General features: G+C 44.1%; 1 protein-coding gene and 1 long non-coding RNA gene across 3 annotated transcripts in view; both read left to right on the forward strand.

Moving 5' to 3' along the window:
* The window catches only part of LOC106148598, a 24636-nt gene extending 23372 nt beyond the window's left edge, over positions 1–1264 (forward strand). For both annotated transcript variants that reach the window (XR_001234203.1, XR_001234202.1), the window contains one exon: positions 882–1264. This is a non-coding gene — a long non-coding RNA (uncharacterized LOC106148598). The remainder of the gene's footprint in view (positions 1–881) is intronic.
* An 11284-nt stretch (positions 1265–12548) lies between these two features.
* Positions 12549–13216, forward strand: part of Xpo1 (exportin 1) — a 50563-nt gene continuing 49895 nt past the window's right edge. The window contains exon 1 of the mRNA XM_005385738.2: positions 12549–13211. The gene's annotated coding sequence lies outside the window, so the exon portion shown is untranslated. The remainder of the gene's footprint in view (positions 13212–13216) is intronic.

Raw genomic sequence — 13216 nt, forward strand, 5'->3', positions numbered from 1 at the left:
TCTTTTTGAGACAGGGTCTCCTATGCAGTTCAGGCTGGCCTTGAGCTCACTTTGTAGCCCAGGCTGGTCTCCAACTTGCTACGATCCTCCTGTCTCAGCCTCCGGAGTGCTAGGATTACAGGCGTGTGCTACCACGCTCGGCATAACTTCTTTGATTCTGGACATAATTAAGTAAAACTTGGAAAATAATTTAGAGCACTCCATTATGTGGGCTAAATGTGTTTATTGTGTTAACTGTTAAGATTATTGCTGATTTCCCGCTAATGGGGTATTGATTCACTATAAATGACCTCTTCTACCAAGCCTAACACATCTTTTTGTGGGTTGCCTCCCGTATACCTTCAGGAATCATAGCTCACTATTTAGAGTTCCAAGATTTCCAGGGGAATCTAAAATGTATCCTGGATTTTTCTGTAAAGAAACCACAGAACACTGTGTCTGACACTTTTGGCATATCTAAGGGATAAGATGACTGTGAAAGATGTCACGTTTAAGTGCATACAAGATGCTTTTACGTTACACTGGGTAGTGGTCTGTGTCATGAGATTCTAAGTGGTTGGTTGCACAGAATTTCCTCTTTGTACAAAATTTTTTCAGTGAGATCCTTTAAGCATTTGCTTCAGAAGGAGAATCTACTATAAGTCTCCTTTCTTCCAAAGAGTAATAGGAAATTTTATAAATCAATTTTCCTTTTGTTTACAATAAAAATACCCCATCAGCTGGCCTGTTTTGTCCTGTTCATGCTAAGGTGGCTGCCTTATCTCACACCGCTCCGAGCCTTCCCCAAGCTGTAAGATTTTTGTTTGTTTTGTTTAAGAGTAAGGATTTATCAGCCCCATCTTAGATATAAAGTTTCATTCACTCATTTATTAACCCAACAGATATTTATTGGCCTTATCACCTGTGGGAAGGTAACTTAATAGAATATGAATCCACATGCTGCACAGTTCCTGGTCTTCAGAAGTTCAGCACTCCTATGGCGGCGGGGAGATGCATGCACAGCCGGCGGAACTACAGGTTCTAACAATTCCGACCTCTGACCGTTTCTTGACTCGTTCCCCTCCCTGTCATGGGCAAGCCTGCTATGTTAGCTCAAGCCATCCATAGCTCTTTTGGTTTTCTGCAGCAATCACTCGTAACATTGCTCCTCCACAAAACAAAACAAAAGAAAACATCACTCCTTGTCCCCAGTCGTGCCTGCTTCAAATCTATTCTTCACAATGTTCTTTCTAAAATGCTATGCTAAATTGGATCTGGTGGGGCACTCCTATAATTCCAGCACTCAGAAGGCTGAGGCAGGAGAATCACTGTGAGTTCAAAGCTAGCCTGGGCTACAGTGAACTCAAGGCCAGCTTGAATTACAGAGTGAGACTCTGTCACTAAATAAATGAATAAATAATCTGTCCCATCTCTGTCCTGCAGTCACTCCAGCCAATCAGGGTATTTGTTTTTCTGAGATAGGGTCTTTCTCTATAGTCCAGAAGGCTGGCCTTGAACTCACTGTGTAGCCCAGGTTAGCCTCAAATTTGTGATTCCCCTGCCTCAGCCTTTTGCATGTTGAGATTACAGGCCTGAACCATCATACCTGACTTGTTTGATTTTTTTCTAACTGTGGAAGTAAAGGGTATTTCTCATCACTGTAACACCAGCCCTGGCACAGTACATGACACATGGGGGCACTCAAAGTATTAGTTAAGTGAATGAATAACTAAATACAGGAAATGCTTCCATAAGCTCTACATTCACAAAATTCCTAACGATAAAAACATTTCTCTACCTCTCTTTATCTATTCTAATGTTTAAGAAGAAAGGAATACACAGAAGGATTGTCACTTAGCCAGAAAGGACACTAGGCAACTTTTTTTCTTGGAGATAGGGTGTCACTCACTATGTAGTGCAGGCTGGCCTTGAACTCACTATGTAGCCGAGGGTGGCCTTAAATTCTGGAGATCTTCCTACCTCAGTCTCCTGAGAGCTGGGATTACAGGCATGAGCCACCACGACTGGCTAGCAAACTTTTTATAGTTTGACCAATTCAGACATGGTGATAACCTTTGTCTAGAAAGGGCAAGCCTTGGAGGAGAATCCAGATCTGATTCTAAATATTTTTTACTGTCATCTTTTGTAATTCCAACTTTTAAAAGAATTAGCATCATTTATAAAAATGTTGTTTTGAGCTGAGCACATGCCTGCAATCTGTGTACTCAGAAGCCGAAAGCAGGAGATTGCCTCAAATTCAAGGTCAGCCTGGGTTACACAGGGAGACCCTATGTAAAAACAACAACAAACAAAAGTTGTTTGGTCCTGTGTAATTTGTTGGTTTTTTTTTTAATACAGCTCAAACTTGTCTCTCCACAGTGTATTTACTATGGAATCATAGGTCTTGAGATTTTGGAATTCAGGTATGGAATTTGTCAAAGATTGTATTCTAGGCCAAGCATAGTGATGCATGCCTGTAATCCCAGCACTTGGGAGGCTAAGATAGGAGGATTGCTTCAAGTTTAAGGTCAGCATGGGCTACATAGTGAGTTCAAGGCCAGCCGGGACTACAGGAAAGACCCTGTCTTTTGTTTTATTTTTTGAGACAGGGTCTCACTATGCATTTCAGCCTTGTCTTGAACTATGTAGTCCAGGGTGGTCTCAAACCCACTTAACAGGCATAACAGTAGGCTTGGAGCCCAAGCAGGCTGCAGTCTACCTTCTTCTGAGGCATCAGGAATAAGTGAACTCTTTTGATGGAAAAATGATGACCTGTTTCAACATCTAACTGCCCCTGGTTTTTCTTTTTTGCCCCTGGTTTTTCTATCACAGGCTTATTTACTTCAAGGATTGGATTTGTATCTTCATTTTGTTTTTTTGAGACAGGGTCTCACTATGCAGTTTAGGCTGGCCTTAAGCTCACTTTGTAGCCCAGTCTGGTCTCCAATTTGCAGTGATTCTCCTGCCTCAGCCACCTGAGTGCCGGTATTACAGGTGTGCACCATCACGCCCAGCTTGTTTTTTATTCAGTATAATAAAATTAGATATTAATAAACAATATATAAAAAGCACTCTTCTATTAAAAAAACAAAATTTCATAACAAAATAGTTAGAAAATAACATACTGTGTGTCATGATCTTAAAAGAATGGTTAAAATACTCAGAGTACAAGCTATAGACAAAAAAGCCTCTCTTAGAAAAAACAAACACAAGGACAAATTTTCTTTTCAGCTGGGTGTGGTGGTGCACACCTGTAATCCCAGCACTCGGAAGGCTGAGGCAGGAGGATCGTTGAGAGTTAGAGACCAGCCTGGGCTACAAAGTGAGCTCAAGGCCAGCCTGAGCTGCATATTGAGAACCTGTCTGAAAAATACAAAAAAACAAACAAACAAGAACAACAAAAAACTTTCTTTTCAATGAACATAAATTTACATATATCTTAAAATATTTTTGAAACAACAGAATAGTTTGCCAGCTTCTCCTCAGAGAACTAACCTCTAGCATATATAAAGAACTAAACAAAAATTAGATAATGCCAATAAAATCCCAAAATAAAGATGCAGTTAAAAAATGGGCAACAGGAATGAACAGACACTTCTCAGAAGAAGTACAAGTGGCCAATGAATACATGAAAAAATGTTTGACATTGCTGGCCACTAGAGAAATGCAAATTAGAACTACACTGAGATTCCATTTTACCCCAGAATGAACGGCTGTTGTAAAAAAAAAAAAAAAGCTAGTACGGATGTGGGGAAAAATGAACTCTTCTACATTGCTGGTGACTATGGAAATCAATATGAAGATTTCTCAAGAAAACTAAAAGTAGTAAAAAAAACCCAAAGAACTAAAAGTAGAAATTCCATGACCCAGCTATTTCTTTTCGAGGTATCTTCCCAAAAGAGTTAAAGTCATCATATTACAGAGATATTATCTTAGCTATGTTTATAGAAGCACAATTTATAACAGCTAGATGTTGGAAACAATATATGTCCATCAACAGATAAAAGGAAAAAGAAAATGTGGTACTTCTATAAAATGGAGTACTACTCTATCATACCATAAAGAAAGACAAACTTGAGTCGTTCACAAAATAAGTCAGACACACAAGTTTAAATACTCATAGTCTTTTTTTTTTTTTGACAGGGTCTTGCTGTGTAGCTCAGGCTGGCCTGGACTCACTATGTATACTATATAGTCCAGGCTGCCCTTGAACTCACAGTGAGTCTCCTGCCTCAGCCTCCTGAGTGCTGGTATTAGAGGCATGTGCCACCACGCCTGGCTCATGCTGTCTCTTATATGGCAAGCTCTCTCTCCCTCTCCTTTCCCCTCCCTCACTCTCTTTCCCCTCTGAAATAATAGGAAATAATAGCTGGGAGTGGTGGCACAGCCTGTAATCCGAGCACTTGGGAGGCTGATGCAGGAGGATCACTGCAAGTTCGAGACCAGCCTGGACTACCCAGTGAGCTCAAGGCCAGCCTGAACTGCATAGTGAGACTTTGTCTCAAAAACAAAAACAAAAAACAAACCAAAATAAGTAAATAAGTAGGAAAATAAAATATTTTCTTCTTTGCAAGCTGTTGGATGAGAATTTTCATTGACATTCCATTTCAAGAGTCTCTCTTCTGCCCTCCCAGTTTCTCCAAGCTGAGAATGAAGAGGGACTGGAAGAACGAATGTTCGTACAAATACAAAAATTACGTTTAATTTTTTGGCACCAATTTTGCATGCTTATATCTGGTAATCTGAACACCTAATTTGAAGACAACCATGTGCAACATAACAGCCATTGTTGAATTCCTATCATCTTGTTTAGTGAAATTCTCTATCTTGCTAATGGTTTTTTATTATTTTTTATTCTTTAAAATAAAAATTACATACTTGAAATCAAGCAATTACTGTAAAAGAGTTTGTACAAAAGGATATAATTTCACACACACACATTTCATAGATAAATGGCAGATAGCCACATCTACAGAGGATTAGAATTACTGACATGATGACTGTACCAGTCCATACATTTATGTATTTTTCACTTCACTTTTAAGTTCAAAGTGGTTTAAACTAGGTGTGGTGATGCACACTTGTTATCCCAGCACTTGGGAGGCTGAGGCTGAGGCAGGAGGATCACTGTGAGTTTGAGGCCAGCCTGGGCTACACAATGGGTTCACGGCCAGCCTGAACTGCATAGCAACACCCTGTCTCAAAAGGAAAAAAAAAAAAAAGAAAAGAAAAGAAAAAAAAGTGGTTTGCAGCTGGGTGTGGTGGTACATGCCTATCTCTGGGAGGCTGAGGCAGCATGATCACAAATTGGCAATTTAGTGAGACCTTATCTCAAAATTTTGAAAAAGTGAAAAGGTGCTTGGGTATAGCTCAATAAAGGCTCTATGTTCCACCCCCGGCCCCCACACCCACAGTAAATGTTGCTTGAATAGTTACTCATCTGAAAATCTCCAGAATCTAGTTACCTTTAGATTGTGTTGCTGTTGGTAGTGGTATTGATGTGGTTCTGGGAATCAAACCCTTTTCATACATGCAAAGCAGGCATTCTATAGTCATCAGCCCAAATTCTAGTTACATTACAAATAGAGTTGTATTGGCAAACCATGATAGACCCTCCTCCTCCTCCTCCTTGTTGTTTTGAGACAAGGGTCTTACTTTTTTTTGTTTGTTTTGTTTTGGTACTGGGAATTGAACTCAAGACTTTGTACTTGCCAGGTAGGCACTTGTGCCACTGAGCTATATCCCGGCCCCCTCACTATGTAGTTCAAGTTTTGTAATCTTAGCATTTGGGAGGCTGAGGCAGGAGGATTGCCAGGAGTTGAAAGCCACCTGGGCTATGTAGTGAGATCAAGGCCAGCCTGGACTATATAGTGAAACCCTATTTCAAAAAACCAAAACCAAATCAACCAAAAAGACCCTATTATAATTACATGTAGTTCTCCCAAGAGACATTTTTTTCTTTCTCTGATGGTCTATTTTTTTTTGTTGTTTTTTTTTCCAGTACCAGGAACCAAACTCATGACCTTGTGCTTGCCAGGCAGGCGCTGTGCTGCTGAGCTACATCCCCAGCCCCAGAACATAAAGCCTATTTTTTTTTTTTCCTGGCACCAGGAATCGAACTCACGACCTTGCACTTGCCAGGAAGGCACTGTGCTGCTAAGCTAAATCCCTAGCCCCTGATAGTCTAGAATTTATATTCAAATGGAGAAGAATATAAGAATATAAACTAAGAGGTTTTATTTCTTTTAGGAAACATCCTAACACTTCATTCATTTTATCTATCAACCTATTTATTTTTATGAGGATACACCTGAACTTTCTATGTCTAGTCCCCCCTTTTCCTTTTAGTGTTTTTTTTTTTTTTCTTTTTTTTTCTTTTTTTTTCGACAGGGTCTCACTGTGCAGTTCAGGCTGGCCTTGAGCTCACTTTGTAGCTCAGGCTGGTTTCGAACTCGCAATGATCCTCCTGCCTCAGCCTCCTGAGTGCTGGGATTACAGGCCTGTGCAACCATGCCCGGCTCCAAAGAACTGATTCTTACAAATGTTTTTCTCCTGCCAACCTGAATTCAGAAAGGAAGGGACAAGGGAAATTGTTTTTACTTTTCCCTCTCAGGTGGGAACGAGAAAGAGGGAGAGAGAGAGAGAGAGAGAGAGACAGAGAGAGAGAGAGAGAGACAGAGACAGAGAGAGAGAGAGAGAGAGAGAGAGAGAGAGAGAGAGAGAGAGAGAGGGAGGGAGAGAGAACAGAGGCTGGGGATGTAGCTCAGGGGAATGTAACTCAGTGGCACAGTGTCTGCTTGGCAAGTGCCAGCCTCAACTGTATAGTGAGACCCTGTCTCAAAAAAAAAAAAAAAAGAAAGAGAACAGACATGGTGGACAGCTACTCTGGACAAGCAGGGAATATCTGAAAGTGAGTAACTCCTTGATTTAATATCACAAAGTGCTTAGAAAAGTTCCCAGCACATTATAAGCACTCAACAAATGTTAGCCACTATTATGCTTGTTTTTATTATTACCTCTACTCTCTAATCTGCCCGGGTTTATGATCTGTCTGCTATTTGATCTGAGTCTCAGTAAGCATGCAGAACTCCACTTGACAGTGTTTAAATACAGTAACACCTGAAGGCAGAGTGAATACCAAAATTTTTCTATGAATACATTTACCAAGTTCATTGGATCTCTTTACAGAGGAATTTCTTATGCTCTAGAAATAAATCTGAAGACGTCTCCCAGACAAAAGAATTACAAATTACAAGGTATGCCAAAATAACTTTTTTAAAAATAAGCACACACAGGGGCTGGGGATTTAGCTCAGCGGCATAGCACCTGCCTGGCAAATGCAATGTCTTGAGTTCGATTCCTGGTACCAGAAAAATAAAATAAAATAAAATAAAATAAGCCCACACAAACTTGTACATGTCACACCCCCAAATTTAAGTTTTGGATCCTCTCAGGTTCTAAATGAGTCTCTGTCCTCATCTCACCTGACACACGTAGCACTGGAGCACTTCAGCTGCAGGGATGGGGCACAGTTTAGGACTTTTGATAAGAAATAGCCAGCTGTGGCACGTGCCATAGGTTTGCCACCACTGGCAGTACCTCCTTACTCACAGTATGGCCCTTAGACTATTCATCAGAGGGGCCTGGGAGCTTGTTAAGAGATGTAGAACTTCAGACCCTGCCCAGGCCTGCTGAGTCAGATGTGCATTTCTGTAGGCTTCCAGGGTGAGTCCTATGTACAGTCAAGTTCAAAAAGCACTGATCTTGTTGAGCTCCAGCTTCTTTTCTCTTTTTCTTCCTCTATGGGCCAGGATAACTTGAAACATTTTATTCCTCAATCCCTACACTACCGATGTGTTGAGCTGATAGTTCCTTGTTGGAAGGGCTTGTCCTACGCACTGAGAGATACTCAGCAGCCTCTACCCATTAGATGCCAATAGCACTGCCTCCTCAAATTTGTGATAATCAAAAATGTCTCCATGTGGGCTGGGGATTTAGCTCAGCAGCACAGTGCCTGCCCGGCAAGCGCAAGGTCATGAGTTTGATTCCCAGTACCGGAAAAAAAAAAAACCAAAAAACAAAACAATGTCTCCATGTTAGCTATTATTGTACTGCTTTTTATTAACTACCTTCACGTCCTTTTATTTATTTATCTTTTTTGAGACAGGGTCTCTATGCAGTTCAGGCTGGCCTTGAGCTCACTTTGTAGCCCAGTCTGATCTTGAACTTGCAAGGATCCTCCTGCCTCAGCCTCCCGAGTGCTGGGATTACAGGTCTGCACCACCACGCCTGGCTTATCCCTATTAATATATATAGACCTATTAATTAACCAACTAATTAATAGACATATATAATATATAGACCTATTAATTAACCAACTAATATATAATATATAATAAAATATATAATAATATATATAATATATATATTATGTTTGACACAATAATTCCACGTTTTGGACTTAACTTATAGATATATTGGTATTTGTGCCCAAGGTAAATGCAGAGGGGATAGTGACTGCACCCTTACTCATCAGAGTGGAAACAGGGAACACACTAATTGTCCTCCGTGAGGAAATGGTTGGATCATACAGGGTACTGAGATTAAAGCGCTACTAGGAAGGATGAAGTGGATTTATACACTCTGGCCAGGTGTGGTGGCACATGTCTGTAATCTCAGCACTCGAGAGGCTGAGGCAGGGGGATTGTTGCAAGTTTCAGACCAGCCTGTGCTACAAAGTGAGTTCAAGGCCAGCCTGAACTGCATAGCGAGACCCTGTCTCAAAGACAAAAAAAAACCCCAAAAACCAAAAAAACAAAAACAAACGTTTGTAAATGCATAGGAAATATCTTAAAGTTTATATAAGTTTCCCTTGATGTTTGCCCCTGGGCAGGAAAAAGGATGGGGGTCAAACCGAAGGGCATTTTCTCTTCTTATTCTAAATACTCCGCTATTGCTTGAATTGTTAATCATGATCACATATTACTTTCTTGAGCCTTGTCTGGAGGTTTTGACAGGGGAGCACAGCTGCTCTTATATCCTTGACTAAGGAAAGGGTCTTCCTCTATAGGGGTGGTTGTCCTTGTCTTTGACCTAGTGCAAAGAGTTTCTTAAATTAAAAATAATTTTTAATAATAGAAAACAGTGAGAAGTGGAGCAAAGGAATTTTTTTTCTTTTTTTGAGCCAGGGTCTCTCTATGTAGATCAGGCTGGACTTGAACTCATGGAGATCCTCCTGCCTCAGCCTCTTGAATGCTGGGATTATAGGTGTGCACCACACCTAACTTCAAGAAAAGGAATTTATAGGCTCTTGTTTATCTTATTTCTGATATTGTTTTGTGAAAATATGAAGTAGGAGAAAGAAGTTTTTAATTCTGACAAGTATTATGGGATGGTGTGGGCTTTGTGGGGAGTAGCTGCAAAGTAATAACTATCTCATAGGGCTGGGACAGTTCAACAAAATAGCACCCAAATGATTTCCAACACCCTGCTGGACAGCAGATAGGCCCTCAAATTTACTTAGATTTCCTTATCCATATCTTATCTAAGATTGAAATCTGAGTCCAGCTAACGAAGGTAAGGAAAAAATATTAAACACATAATACATCGCACTTATATTCTGAATTTGACTTTAAAAATGTGGTGATCAAACATAATTATGTACCCTTGTCCCTTCTTTTTGGAGCTTTTTAGTTTTATTAGTAACTTTTTTGGTAGTTATTATTCCTAAGCTTATTTGCAATTCTTCTGTGATTGTTAACTCTAGACAAAATGGATGGGCCAAGTATTTGCATTTGTTTTATTATGATCAGACAGAGAAAGCCTCGGGTTTTTTGTTTGTGTGTTGAGACAGGGCCTCACTATATGCAGTGCAAGCTGGCCTTGAACTCACATCGACCCTATTGCCTCAGCCTCCCAAGTGCGGGGATTACAGGTGTGTGCCACCATGCCCAGCTTGCAGGACCTCTGTAGAATATGATTTAAAGATAGGCTAAAGTAAAACGCGAAAAAAAAGGGATCTGCATAATGAGATTAAATTTTACAATCCACACAGTGTCTTTTGGGTTACGCTGTTTCTTAACATCTATCTGACCTTTAACTCCAATTTGCGAGTCAACCACAGAGAATATCAGACTCATTAAAATGGGTAAGGAAACTGACCCCTAAATGGCTGAACACATTCTGAGCAAAGCCGGGTTTTAATTCCCAGTTTGTTTTATTCTTACTCTTCCGCTATCCAAAAAAAAAATCAGCATGGGGGGCTGGGGATTTAGATCAGCGGCACAGCACCTGCCTGGCACACATGAGGTCGTGAGTTTGATTCCTGAAAAAAAAAAAAAACAAAACAAAACAAAAAAAAGAAAAAGAAAAAGAAAAAAAGAAAAAAGCGTGGCAGGGCCCAAGAGCTAAAAAAAAAAGGGGGGGGGGAAGGGCTTTAAAAAAAAATAGGACAGCCCCCTAAGTGGGTGCAGTGGCTCATTCCTAAAATCCCACCTACTTGGGAGGCTTTGGCAGATGGATCACAAATTCCATGCCGCCAGGGCCATTTAAGAGACCCCTGCTGGGTTGGTGGCACATGCCTGAAATCCCAACACTCAGGAGGCTGATGCAGGAGGATCCCCTTGGATTCCAGGCCAGCCTGGGCTACATAATGAGTTCAGGGCCAACCTGAACTACATAGCAAGACCCTGTCTCAAAAAAAGAGACCCCCCTAAATTAAAAATAAAAAGGCCTGGGGATACAGCTCTGTTATAGAACACCCTTGGGTTCCATCCCAGTAAGGGGGTTAAAACAGTACAGCTCCTAGTTTGGTAATTGACTCTAAGTATTCCAGATGATCAGTATACACCATGTCTCATATACATTGTATGTTATGGTTACTGCTATTCAGTTACACAATGAATAAACATCTTAGGTCTGAAGTCACTCAACACCATTGTGGTACATCTGAGCATCGTTAGTGGGCTTTTCTTCATTGGAGGCAGAAAGGTTACACTTAAGTGGTGATGTGGTGCTAGCCACTGTCCACTGCGAGTGAAGATTTGAAAATTGTGTTGATTCCACTTACTGCCGGCCGTGGTGGCCTATGCCTGTAATCCCAGCACTTGGGAGGCTGAGGCAGGAGGATTGTTGCGAGTTCGAGGCCAGCCGGGGCTACAAAAAGTGAGCTCAAGACCAGCCTGAACTGGATAGCGAGAACTAGTCTCAAAAAGACCAAAAAACCCCACAAAAACTCCAAAACAAATAACCCACCCATTTATCCGCCTCTTGGTGGCACACATGTCTTGTGAATTTTGGTGGACTGTTTGCTCTTTTTTCTCTCTCTCTCTTTTAAAGCAAGAACAATCGGGAAAGCCGATTTGGACACTTAGGGACAAACGAGGCAACCTTGTGAGGCCATGTGTGTGACTTTCATGGGAAATACTTGGCGGTGGCGAAGCACGTGAAAGGCAGCTAAGCTGAAAAACAAAACTGAAAGCGCGGCACACGAAGGGCACCAGGTGGGGGACAGCTGGCGTTCGAGCTTACCCCAGTGAAGGCACGCGCTGCTAAAGCAGTAACAGCGAGGAGAGTGTTTCAGTGTGTAGGGGGGTTGGCTGTGGAAGCGAACTCCAGCCCCGGAAGACAGTTAAAGCACCGAGGAACTATCTGGACACCGTTTCGAGGACTCTGAGATCGCGAGGCTCTCAGCCAGCACGCCCGCAGCCCCCGCCAGCCTCGTCCCCGAGACCCTCCCGCCCCGGCCCGGCCCGGCCCGGCCCCAAGCCCAGCCGCGGAGACGGATGGAAACGGATCGGAGGTCCCGGGCCTGCAGTTCACCTCCGAGGCGTCCTTTCCGCTCGTTCACCCTCGCCACCCCCGGTTTACAAACAACTGAGTGTGCCTTCCCTTTCCCACGCGCAGGCCCCCTTCGAGGGGTGGATCCTGGTCTGGGCGGGCTCAGCCCAGCGCAGGTTGGCGGGAGCCGGCGGGGGCGGGCGGGCGCGGGTCCGGGGAAGCCGAGAGCCCGCAGCCGCGCGCTGCGCTCAAACTCGCGCGGCCAGCAGCTCACGAGCTGCGCCCCACCCTCCCGTCACCAAAGGCGCCTAGCCAATGAGCGAGCCGGAAAGGAGGGGCCTGAGAGCTACGCGCTGGGCGGGGGAGCGGGGAAGGAAAGTCGAGGGAGGGCTGCCGTTGATTGACAGCTGTCTTGAGCCAATCCTCCTTGCGGCTTCTCTTCGCTCTCTTCTCTGCTCAGCTCAGTTCTCTGTCCCACTGCCTCCTCCTTCACCCCCCCCCTCCTTGCTCTTTTTCGACCCGCCCATCTCCCTTCCCCCACTCTGCGGGCAAATCGCGGCTGGAAAGAGGCGGGGGCCGAAGCGGCAGGCTGGTGTGGAGACTTGAGCTGGGATTGACGGATTTTCGGGCCAATAAAAGATAAGCTGATGGCGCGGCAGTGGCTGGAACCGGCCAATAAGCAGGCGGGCTGGGGGCGGAGGCCCAGGTTCCAAACGCTCCGCGGCGCCATGGGCTGAAAACTCAACCGAGATGGAATCTCCCAGTCTGAACCGGTTTCAACCGGTTCCGAGTTTGAGGCACTAGGAGGAGGGGGAGAAGCGGCTGCGGCGGCCGCGGCAGGAGCAGCGGGAGCTACAGCATCAGCAAGAGCAACAGTAGCTACAGCCCCGGCGGCGGCGCCTGTTCCAGTCTTTGCTGCTGCAGTCCGTGCAACCACCCGGAGGGGGAGGGGGAGCCACCAGTCGCTGAGAGCAGAAGGGGAAAGTTAGGCGAGCCTGGGCGGGGGGCCGGCGCCGGAGCCGCGCGAGAGGGAGCCGTGTTTTGGTAGGGGGGAGTCGGACTGCACCTGGTAGCAGAGCGTCCCCCCGACGTGTGGACTCGACGCCCCACTCCTGCCGCTCCTGCCGCCGCCTGTGGCTTAGGGTCCCCCCGGGCTGAACCTCTGGGACTCGACCCCGCTCCCCTCCCCCTTCGCACCCCCACCCGGGCGGGCGCGCTCACTCCTCGGATCCTTCCCCTTCGTTTTGGGAGGGCGGTGGGTGTGTGTGCTGGGGGGAGGTGTCCTTGGAATAGTAAATATTGAGCTTTTATTTTTTTTTTGCCCTTCTCCGTTTTTTAATTTCCCTTTTGAAGGTGGGAAAACTGAGACCCACCTTGCTTCCCCCTTCTCCCCCCCGCCTTCCCTCGCCCTAATCCCCGACGAGGAAGGAAGGAGCAGTTGGTTCGATTTCTGGGTAAG

Source organism: Chinchilla lanigera, unplaced genomic scaffold, assembly GCF_000276665.1.
Source record: "Chinchilla lanigera isolate Chin_1 unplaced genomic scaffold, ChiLan1.0 scaffold00023, whole genome shotgun sequence".
Classification (NCBI taxonomy): domain Eukaryota; kingdom Metazoa; phylum Chordata; class Mammalia; order Rodentia; family Chinchillidae; genus Chinchilla; species Chinchilla lanigera.